Raw genomic sequence first — 12,351 nt, forward strand, 5'->3', positions numbered from 1 at the left:
ACAAAACACTGTTCGTTTTTGTTATATTTTTTTTTTCCTTTAAAAATAGCTTTAGCATATACATCGTATATTCTATTGTATTATATTTATTGCTTATTTTAACTGGTGGGCGATATAGTAGAACCCACCGGTATTCCATGGGTCCCAACATACAGAGAAGACAATTAACATAACAAACAATCAACAGTCAAAACTACGTGTTCACATAAGGTCACATTTATTTTCAAAGTCACCAAGCATATGAAAATAGGACCTGCCCGAAAGTAATATAGCCTATATTATCACTCCCAGTGACAAAGTTCCATGACTGCATGCTGGCAATTTATTCAGTTTAATTCCGTTGTCTGGATGTTTTATCGGACAACAATGTAGCACTTAGTTAATTAAACCTAGCATTAAGATAAACATTCACAGGGTAGCCAAATGAATTAAGGGAAGAAACCTAACATTACTTATATGGAGCCAATTTTCTTCGGGTTGATATATACATTCATCATTGTTTGTCAGTTTTATTTATACCAGATATAAATCGATGGTGTGCCTTGCTATTAACTCATAATCATTAGTTCGTTGAAGTTTTGTTTTCTTTTTTCTATCTTTACTTTGTAAAAATGCCGGAAAACGGTAAATTCATTACTGTTTTTGTCATCCGTTATCAGAAATACTTGGGTAAAACCATTTTGTTTATCAAAAATGATTACCGGCCACGTTTTGAAAATTGGCTACGTTTTACGATCTTTCAGTCAATGCTACTTGATAATTAGTTGATACACATACATTTGTTATATAGTTCAGTTTTTAACTTTCGATTAAACTGCTTCTTTAAAGACATTTTCGATTGCTAATTTGTGTACAAATCCTCAAGTAGAAGTTGCGTTTGCTGTAAGATAAAGCTTTTACGTTATCATGCTACTACGATGATCTAAAGACCCCAAATGCAGACATGCCACAGGGTCGGCTTAAAAAAAAACCCGGAACTGGGTCTGCTTGAAAAAAACGGACCTTTTTTTGTGTGTGAAACAGCCACTCCGAGTCTGACACAAAGTCCCCGTTGTCATCTTTATCTTATAGCCAAGCCCAGTTCCGTGTATAGTTTAAATTTGCATCTATGGCCTTTAAGCTGTCGGTTCGTTCAATCACTATGACTTTTTCCATATTCCTAATATTGTATTTTTACTACCCGAATTTCCAACGTAATATTCGACAGGAAACATGCACGATTCCATCCACAATGCTGCTGTTTGCATTACGCGATGCGTTCGACGAAATTATGGTAAGGCAAAACAAAAAAAACCTCCGGTTTCTGGTATGCGCGCGAGTCGCCGTAGCCATGCGCGTCGGCAAAATGAAAAAGTTGTTTTTCTTCAATGAAAGATGAATGTCTCAAACCGCCAAACTCACTGGTTTGACTGGAATCCTGCTGCTGCACAATTTTAACGTGTTTTTAGATGGGTTTATGATCGAGAATAAGCTTTATGTTGCCTCTCTGGACTCCCATATATTTGCACGAAGTGTAGCCGGGCACTATTTGCAGTCATCAGTCGACATTTGAAGCAAAAAAGTCAGGTAAAAAAAAAAAAAAGTCGCGTCGCCGCACCACTTTTTGGGCAAGCTCCATACCAGAAACCGGAGACTTATTTTTTTCTGGCCTTAGTACCTGGCTTTTTTTGTATTCACAGAAAGGCTAGGGGGCGACACCCCCCCATGAAACCTTGTCCCCCCAGTGGCCCCCCCCCTGCGATTTTGAGTTTCTAAAAAGATTATCATTGATCTACATCACGCCCCCCCCCCCCCGTGAAATGTTCCAGCCAACCAAGCGCCCCCCCCCCCCCCGAAAAATTCCTGGCTACGCCACTGGCATGTTATCATGTTGTGTTGCGCCCGATTATATGACTGGTTTGCTAATCCCACTTGTCTGCATAAAGTTTTGTTTTCCTTGCATCATATTAAGTACTTGTTTGTTTACCAAACTTTGCAGATTCCTCATTATTAGTTAATTAGGGATTTCTTTGCAAAAAAAAAAAGCTGTTTCGAAAAGTTGTAATGTAACAATAATTACTTGTGTAGATGGATGTTTGTTATTAATCCGGGATTATTGTGTAACATAGATACTAAGTACAAATTGATTATATTACAATCTGGTAATTTCACCCATAATAAGATTCAAATCGTATTTGTAAACGTCCGCTGTCTTTTTGTTTGTCTTTGTGTTTACAGTAAACCAGGCAGACTGAAAAAGCCCAATTTGTATGTTAAATATTCGGCAATTTGATCAGCCAGACATATAAGACCAACAAGCCACCTGCAGTCTTCGTCGAGTATTAATATTTGTTTTTGACAGTGTTGTTCCAGCCACTCCCCCTTGACCATTCAACTTCAGTGTTCGAAAATATATCTATACAGAAACTTAAAAAAAAAACTGAAACAGATCCGGTTATGACCTGGTCGCGTAAAATGGCTATATCGGTGACATAGTTGCTTCTTACATTTAGCCACACATCTAAATTCTCGTGATATCCGTATGTTAATTTTTAGTTGAACTTTATCAAGGCCTACTAAGGCCAAACAAAAAAAAAGTCTCCGGTTTCTGGTATGCGCGCGTGTCGCCGTAGCCATGCGCGTCGGCAAAATGAAAAAGTTTTTTTTTTCCATACAAGATGATGTCTCAAAACCGCCAAACTCACTGGTTTGACTGGAATCCTGCTGCTGCACAATTTTAACGTGTTTTTAGATGGGGCTATGATCGAGAATAAGCTTTATGTGGCCTCTCTGGACTCCCATATATTTGCACTAAGTTTAGTGGGGCACCATTTGCAGTCATCAGCTGACATTTGAAGCCAAAAAAAAAAAAAAACAGGTAAAAAAAAAAAAAAAAAGCCGCGTCGCCGCACCACTTTTGGGGCAAGCTCCATACCAGAAACCGGAGACTTTTTTTTTGGGGGGGGGGGGCCTAAAGGTCTTCCAAATTATTATTATTTTTTTGCGAAGAGGTAGAGTCTGATTCGTTTTTATACTGCAACCGTTTGACATCATTATGACGTATTATATTGCAACTAACAATGAAATTCCTGCTTAATCTTTTAAAATACGACCACAGAATATGGAATCTACAATGAGGACAAATTTGCCCTGGCCAGTTTCTGAGCAGACACAAAACCTAAATTGAACGACTCCATTTTCCGTGCTGATCCTTTACCGAGAAATGTACAACACCTTCACGATAGACCGTCAATTCACACGATAACGGCAAATGCACCAAGTATCGTTTGCTTATGTAAATGAGGAAACTTTGAACGTCTGCTTCCTAGGCATTCTTCATAGATAACATTGTCAACGAGTGTGTTATCAGAAGAAAAACATGCACTTTAGGGTCGCGTCGGCCTTACCATGTTTAATGCTGTAGTGTGTTAGTGAGTTTGTTTAGAGGACAATAGGGTTCCCCTGTTCCCGTAGTGTCCCAAATTTGGCGATGTGTACAAAACATAAGGGAGGTATTCCTAAAAGGTACAAACAAAAAAGGGATAATAGGGGGTCCCCAATTGTAGGCAAATACATGCTGCACAGTGGTTTAAGACCCACACATTTAAAAAAAAATCCCCTAATATCATGCTTTAATTTAGTTTAGTAGAATCTAATGAATTAATTTATAGCAGATAAAAATATTTTCCCCAACATCTTTACCGTTTATATCACTTAAGTACATAACGACACAAAACTAAGAGGGTAAAACTTATTTTATTTGGTGCAACAATAAAAAAAACCCTGTTCTTCTATACCGAAATTGTATCTTCAAATTAAAAACTGTGCATCATCTTGTAGCTTGTTTAGTACCCTTTAAGCTAATATAACATTTGTTATGAAAAAGGTCTCAGAAAGTGCACAAACGTGCGGGGACTATTTACGGTAAATTATTGAGAAGTATCCAAAAAAAAGCAAAACAAACTCAAATTATGTTCGCTGATACATTTTTACAATCGGCCATAAACGGCCTGGGTAAAATTGTCTACTTTCTTCATAAATTGGTACTCTGATTTTTTTGGCTACAAATATAATCAACCGGAAAAGTCGCGCAATGCATCGTTGTGCCGAAGAAAATTTATAAGCAGTCTTCAGCTGGGACCTCACGTAAAACGTTGTCGCTGGCGACAAAATGAACAGCGCCCTCTAATGTTGAGATTTGTCTAGCATGATCGCTGTGTTGGCCTAGCTCGGCGTCGTCGATGGCACTTCGGAAATTGTGTAAGAAGGTTCAAGTCTCGGGGCTCGTGTGGGATATACAGTACCATTATTGCAGAAATTGAGCTGTTATGGTTTTCTTTTTTTTAATGGAAAATGCAGATAGAATAAGAGATGAACAGATTTTATTTTTCGCACAACGTGTTGGTGTAGGCCCACACTGGGCGCGATCAGCCAACCGACAACATCATGTTCCTGGTGTTTGTGATTTCAGCCAACCAAACGTGTTTTCCTCACGGAAGCCAGATACTTTCAAGCACTGATTTGTTGATTATAATGTCCAGCCACAACTCCTGACCATAGCTGTCATTGTGATGTAAAGCATCGACAATGACTTAAATGTAAACACTGAGATCATAATATTTTTATTTATTTTCATTTATTTATATTTTTCTGTATGACTTTTGTGAAACCAAGCCCCAACGTCCCCCTTTTTCTTCTTATGACAAGGACTCCTCCACTCCATTGTGCATGGTATCACATTTTTTGTTCTGTTCCATTAATTTGGCAATGGACAAGAAAATCGGACAAACAAATACGCCACCCTCTAAGTGAGACGTGGAATAAATATTTGAAGAGAAGGGTCGGCCGGAACAAGAGGCCGGATTATATAGGAACTAATAATAGACTACAACCGACACAGGCGAATGTTACATATTAAACTGAACATTTCGAAGCGATTAATTAAGAACATTCAGGAAAAATAAGATATGAGCCGAATTTAATAGACCACCACCGCAGCTACTCTCTCAAAAACAACCACATTTTCTTATATGAGCATTTTATAAGTTTTGAAAAAGAGCCGTCTCAAAAACTAATGTTCGACACTTTATCATTACTGTTGCAGAGGATATGGATTTCACAATAACATATGTTTCAGAAGGGGATGAAGCTGATGTTACCAAAGCTGAGCTTGATCGCCTGAGAATTAATCCTCTAGATGAAGTGGGACCACGCCAGCAGCAGAAGAACGGGCGCCGGATATAAGATATATTGAGGAAAGCCATTTTTGTAAGAGCAGTGGCCCAATATATGATTGTATCTGTTTTCACAAATTAGTCTCAAGAATTACAGAGTTTCTCTTAGCTAGAAGAAACAATTGACGGCTGCACCACTTAAGAGCACCATTTTCGGATTTCCACGGTAAATACAACAGTAAATAATAATAAGATTAATGGTAACATATTTTTGCTAATAAATGGCCTTAACACAGTAATAACCTTGAAAACTTGCATTTGCAAGCTGGTTTAATCTTTATTTTACATAGTAATGGGCAAAATAAACAGTGTCTTTTGTAAATTGAATTTGATTTTAAACAATTTGAAAAGATTTGAAAAGATGTGGTCACCATCTATTTTTTTGATTTTATCTTATTGTCATTTTTATTTTCCTTTTTTTTTAACAGACTTAAACACATTTCTGCCCACCATGAAAAACCAGTACAGATTAGTTGTTAATCAGAATAGTGTATTTAATACAAATAATGCTGTTTTGCTAACTACCGCTAGGCATTCGCCATCATCGACGCTATTTCATTACAAAATAAAACCATACAGTCTCGATCGTAGTGTTTTGAAGGCACTGTGTTAGAACTAGTCCGTGGGCTATGGTGGTCCCAGTGCACCCCCCCCCCCCGAACCGCCATCGATATTTTTTTTTTCGATCCTTGGTATGTCCCCAATAGGAAAACAAATGTTAACAGTGAAAATTTAGGGATGCTCTCTCTCAGGAAGCCAATATTGGAATTTCCTATGATTGAGCTGAGAAGGCATGTTCTTAGCACTAGGGTTGGAAGGGGACGAAACAAAATGCCATTAACTGAGTAGACCTTGATCGATCTTAATCAAACTCGGCATACTTGTTCTTCACGAAAAGGTCTTTTTAAAACCATTTTTAGTTGCCATGGAAACTAACTATAGAGGGCGCTACAGTCAAACGAATTATATATACATTTTTATTTTGAAAATTGTCCGAAAAGTTGCTCATCATTTAGGCCTACATTACAGCTTACTTTTCGTCTTTAAAGCCACCAAATCATCAAACAGAAGTTAAGTTATGATTATTCAACAGTTCGAATGTGCATGACGACGCTAATAATGAACTAAATATTTAGAAACGAAATGCAAGTAGTAGAGCTTATGCCATTTGTTCAGCAACTATAGGGCGTGGGCTAGTGAAATCTTATTTGAACGACATCGGATTGCTTCGTTAAACCACAATGCGAAATAACTGCACGTTTTGGACAGAAACCAAGCGTATGTTAGAAGCTGTAGGTATTCTGTATAATCTCACTGGCAAACTGTGATACACGCGTGGCACTCATGCAACAGTATAATACACCCCAGATAAGAGAAATGATGACTCTGTCCCATTCAGAGACGCCTCTCCTATAGATTGGCTTGTGAATAAAAAATGTGCGTAAGAACAACACATTAAGTTATTCGATGGGGTGATATTGTGTGGTCTATTTCTTCAATTGAGACGCATGAAAGGGGTCTCAAGAATTGGGTAGAAATAAGAGGGAGAAATTAATTGAAGTTTTGACCGTAGCCAAGTTTACTCAGGCAGTGGGTTGGGTTAGGTTTTACCTGAGGGCAATAGCAGGAATGCATTTTCGTCCCTTCGGGGACTCATCAGCCACTGGATTCAAAGAATCCGTAGGTATGGGTTATTGAGTTAAGTGGAACTCACTTTGATTAAAAGGATTCCGTCTAATTTATCCGATATTTGTGTTCACAACTTCATTTGGATGGGATTTGTTCATCCAATAATGAAATTAGGATATCAAGTGTGTTATCATCGTTCTCAGTTGTGGAGGATTGGTTATCTTCCGTATGGCTGAGTTTGGCTCTGACAAGTCTCTTCTTGATGTTCTCAGCTATCTTATAGACAACTAAAGGAGGTTTAGGGAAAACTTCCTTCAAAGTTGGGTTGCTTGAGATAAGATGCCAGTGTCTGGAGAGAGCACGCTTGATGTCCATGTGTTTTACATGGGGGTTGTAAGTCGTGGTGAAGACGAGGGGAAGTTCTTTTTCGGGTTTTCACTTGTTCTGTGTGAATCATAGATTTCCTTTGTGAGAAATCAATGGATTGCTTGCACTTGTGAATATCGGCTTGATTGTAGCCTCTCTTCAGTAGTTTTTCTTCGAAACTTTGTACTTTTGGTAAGAAGTCATCCTCATTGTTTGTGTTTCTGGCATATCGTAGGCATATGGGATGATGTTCTTTCCAAGTACTGATATGTTTCCGTATGTTTCGTGAACACTCGTGTGTCCAGGGTACCCGTGGAGAGGAAACGCGGGCCTTTAAAAATTGTACGGTCCAGGTATGTGATGGAAGTTTCGGACGCCTCAAATGTGAATTTGAGGGTGGAATGCAGTTGATTCAACTGGTGAACAAATTGGGTGAAGGATTCGAGTTGGCCATTGTAGACGATAAGTATATCATCTCTGAATCTTGCCCAGAACAGGATTCTGTCTGTGAGGGCTGAGATTTGTAACTCAAAATCATATAACGTAATGTCGCAAATTTCTGGACAAGCCACAGATCCCATTGCACATCCTATTTTCTGTCGGAAGAATTTTCCTCCGAATGGAAAATGGTTGCGGCCCAGAACGAGTTCCAGGAGAATGCGGATGTGTTTTGAAGGGGGTTTGGTTATGGCGTAGTTGTGGTTCTTTTTTCCGTAGGCTTTGCATACTGATTCAATGGCTTCCGCCTGGTGAATGTTGGTATACATGGAAACTACATCCATGCTTGCAAGGAGTGAGTTTCGTGGGAAGGTTTCCTTTTCTACTTTCCGCAAAATGTCTGTGGTGTCACGGACATAAGTGGGTCGGGCGGATACTATGGGAAGGAGAAAATAATCCACATACTCGGATATCTTGGCTGTTGGACTCGTGCAACCGCTGATGATGGGTCTACCGACAAAAGGCTCACCCGATGGGGGAGTCTTGTGTATTTTCGGAAGAAATTACATGGTAGGGCAGTTCGTGGGTTGTTCAAGTGGGTCAAGATAGGCAAACGTATGTTTGTCGATGTGTTTGTTTCTTATCATGTCGGTGAGGGCGCTGTGTACCTTGAGTGCGGTTTCGTGAGTCAAATCTCTGTCCACTTTTTCATAGTGGTGGGAGCTGAGGTGTTTGAACCAACGTTGAGGTAGTCGTCACAGTTCATGATGCAAATGCCTCGGCCTTTGTCGTAAGGCTTGATAACAACAGATGGGTTGTTTTTGAGTTTGCGTATTGCTGATAATTCAGCTTGGGACATGTTTGTCTGAGGTTTTCTCAGTCTGACATGGGCGAGTTCCATCTTGATAGCTTCCAAATAATTCTCAAGAGTAGATTTGGGTTGCCAGGTAGATGGAGGTTTGAAGGGCCTCTTTTTAAGAACTTTTTTGTGCATCAAAAATGCAATTCTCATTTGTCTTTGATACTTGTTTATATATTGGATAAGTGAGAGACGGGTTGGTTTAGCCGGGGTGGGAACAAAGTTTAAACATTTGCCTAAAGCTATTTTCTCGGTAGGTGAGAGTGATAGCTTTGAGAGGTTCATTTGTTCATTTTGGTTGGCTAATTTTTCCGTTGGTTTGCCTGGGACAGCTGTTGGAGATTTGAACAAGAATGGCAAATCGTTTGGCTTTATTTTTTAGTTTTCCTTTTTTTGTGGAATGAACTAATGTTTTTCCTAATCATGGTTATTTAATAATTATAATAAAAATGATGATAATTGTAATAATAACTAAAGGGTAAACTCATTGATCAATCTCTTTTTGAAGATGTGGTTGCTCTGAAAAGAGCCGTTTGTGTTTAATGGAGACCGGGGGTGGTTTAGCCGGGCCGCTTGGTTGGCTGCTTGGTAGACCGCTCACGCAGAAAATGAGCAGTTTCTTGGCTGTGTTGATGTTCCCCTTGGTTGGGAGTTGGCCCTTGATCTGGTCCAGGGCCTCGAGGTGCTGTCTGTCGAAGGAACGGTGGTTTTGCTCCTTCCAATCCTGTAGCTGCTGTAGGCTGAGTCTTGCCCGCCCGAGTGCAGCTGACAAGGCTACCTGCTTCCACACGTTTGTCAAATTCGATTGAATTCGATGGCCATTGGGTGGAGTAGGGACTGGAACTTGGCTGAGAAGGTACTCCGGTGGGTTCTTGTGCTTGACGGCTTTCTCCAGCAAGTTGATCTGTTTGTTCAGGGAGACTCGCTTTGAAACCAGTTGTTGGAGAGGTACCGCTAGTTTTCGGACAAATTTGTAGTCCTCGTGTTGTAGTCGATGGTCTCTACTTGTTTGCTGCCTGTCTCTTGTTCTGGGTGTCTCTTCATGAGATCTGACTTATTGAAATTTGCACTTCATGGGCAAGACGACTATTGAAGGGAGATTTTTGACTGCTCTCAGACGAGTCCGAGTAAGACAAATCAGTTTCAGGAATAACCTGCGCACATGGGAACGGCGAACTTGGAGGGCTTGAATCTTGGCTTGACATGATGTCGTTCAGCAACTATAGGGCGTGGGTTAGTGAAATCTTGAACGACATCGGATTGCTTTATTACACCACAATGCGAAATAACTGCACGTTTTGGACAGAAACCAAGCGTATGTTAGAAGCTGTAGGTATTCTGTATAATCTCACTGGCAAACTGTGATACACGCGTGGCACTCATGGTACAGTATAAAACACCCCAAGTAAAGCGCATAGGCACCTCAAGGCCGCATACCTTGTTTCATACCGCCGCGGGAAAACAGGTAAGATTAGGAATGCTCTTTGTTTCATTCAGATAAAGATGAAAACGTCAAAACATCGATGCTCAGTTTTGCATAAGCCTTCAAAACATTGTGAGTGCAAGACGGAAATGACAAGTCATCAAATTCAAAACACAATATCAAAAGGCGCGTTCCAAATAGTTGAAGCCGTTCTGATAAACCAGTAAACTTTATATTTTTTCCATTTTACAAAATGTTCTAAAAATCACTGGAAGAGGTGGACCCACCTTGAAACTAGCAGATTTTTGGGGGCAAGATGTAAAAAAAAGAGGGCCCAGGAAATTAAAAAATATTTTCACGCAGTGAAATAAAATTAAACTGAGATGATATATTCTACCATTTTAAAATTTTGCATGTGTAAAGGGTTGGTGTATTAGAGTGGTTTTATCATTATTGTGACAAAAATCGTGCTGCAAAATTGTCAAGGGCAAAGTTTTGGCTATTTGGTGCTTTTATCATTCGTTTCTAATAGCGTTTCTAATATTCAAATTCGTCAATCAACATCGATTGAGTGCACTTTAAATGCTTAATTGTGTGTTTTGTAAGACAATTGCAAAATCGGTTAAATCAAATTCCAACAATAAGCAGATGTTTTTTTCCCAGGATTATTTGGTTTCGCCTCGTCTACACCAAAACCTGTTAATCAGAAATCAATCTCGTATAATTAATCTATATAAGACGAATTCCATCTCTGAATGCTGTCACGTCTCAAACATTTCAATATCATTCCCCTGTCCGATAAAACATGCATCCTATTTGTTCACCACACACAGCATCTTGTAATAAAGACAGACGCTTCAGCTATGGGAATCAACTACTCGGCGTTTGCTGTACTAAATGCAGTCAAGAGTGGCTAGAAGATGGGTGTTTGTTTCCTTCAGACAAAGGTGCACCCGCTCCTCGGTAACTGTCAACGGTGTCGTCCTCAAGAAACAACTCAAGATACTCACTGAGGCTAACACGTCCTTCCAGGTAAAATGTAGTCGCACCAAAATCGAGAATTTCAAGTCCCTGAGCAATATCCTAAAGGTGGGGGATCACATCACCTGGCAACGCTGGTTTGGCTACTGGCATCATGCCATCGTGTTAAAAATTGGGGTTGGAGGGCGTGTTAAGGTCATTTATTGGTGCAAGTCGGGCGATAAGTGGCAGATTACACAAACAGAGCTTGACCTAAACCAAGAACAGGGAGAATTGTTTCGTATCGATTACCCTGACGAGATAGCTACAGCTAACCCAAGAAAGTTAGTCCTTGCTCGGGCTAGATCTAGGTTAAATGACAATGGTTACAGTCTGTTGCATGATAATTAAGAAACGTTTGCGACGTATTGTAAGACAGGGCGTGCAGAAAGCTGTCAGGTTGGCTGGTCATTTCATAAGCTAAAAGCGATCATACACACAACCGCAGTCAAGTGTGTGACAACAGAAATTGTCAAATCTCTTACTGCTGAGACCATAGAAATGTTATCGGGAATGTCTAATGTCGTTGGATTTGTTGTGCTTGCTGTCTTGGAGGGCTTCCTTTGCGCTTACGATATTGGCAAGATTGCTGGTGAAATTTCCCGGCTTGATAACATGACCAGTTGTATCCGACGTTTTGTTGAGGCGTCGTTAGGTGTAGGCGTTGCCACGGGGTTGGGCATTGCTGGATCGTTCATTCCCTCGGCTGTGGGAGCTTTCATTGGAGGTATTCTCGGAGATTTTGTTGGTGGAGTATTGGGGAAATTCTTAGGGACTTGTATCGGACTAGCAATTGGTCGTAAGCTAGTCTCAAGAAAGGGGACTGTTGACAGAGCTATGTAGCAAGGCGATCAGATTGTCTTGCATCACGACAACCACGCTATAGTCGTGGGTCTTGACCTATAATGGTAAGGTCGGGGTAATGCATTACAACGCAGCACCAGGTGTCGTGGAAGAGTTGATTGATTTCAAACTTCCCGTGTACAGGCTAGAATATAACGATTGTTATTCACCTGAGGAAGTCATACACAGGGCTAGATCTAAGATTGGTGACAAGACATATACGAGTTCCAAGACCTTTGCCAAATGGTGCAAAAGAAGAAAAGATGATGTCTGTCTTATTTACACGTTGACAGTCGTTTTGCACAAAAGTAGTATACCTTTCATAAAATGAATTGTCACCTTTTTCCAAAACTCATGTAAATAATATGGCTATTTCTTTTATCATGCCAAAACCGATAGACTAGCTTTGATTTCATATCGACATCACAACAAAAGAAAGGCTTATACAATTATAAAACGATTGCTATTAAATTGCTAATTGTTAACATTTAATATTTTCTGAGCAATTTTCAAATATTGAATTTTGTTCAAAGTATGCCGTTTTTACCTTCTGAATATTT

Source organism: Patiria miniata, unplaced genomic scaffold (assembly GCF_015706575.1).
Source record: "Patiria miniata isolate m_02_andy unplaced genomic scaffold, ASM1570657v1 HiC_scaffold_1, whole genome shotgun sequence".
In the NCBI taxonomy this organism is placed as follows: Eukaryota; Metazoa; Echinodermata; class Asteroidea; order Valvatida; family Asterinidae; genus Patiria; species Patiria miniata.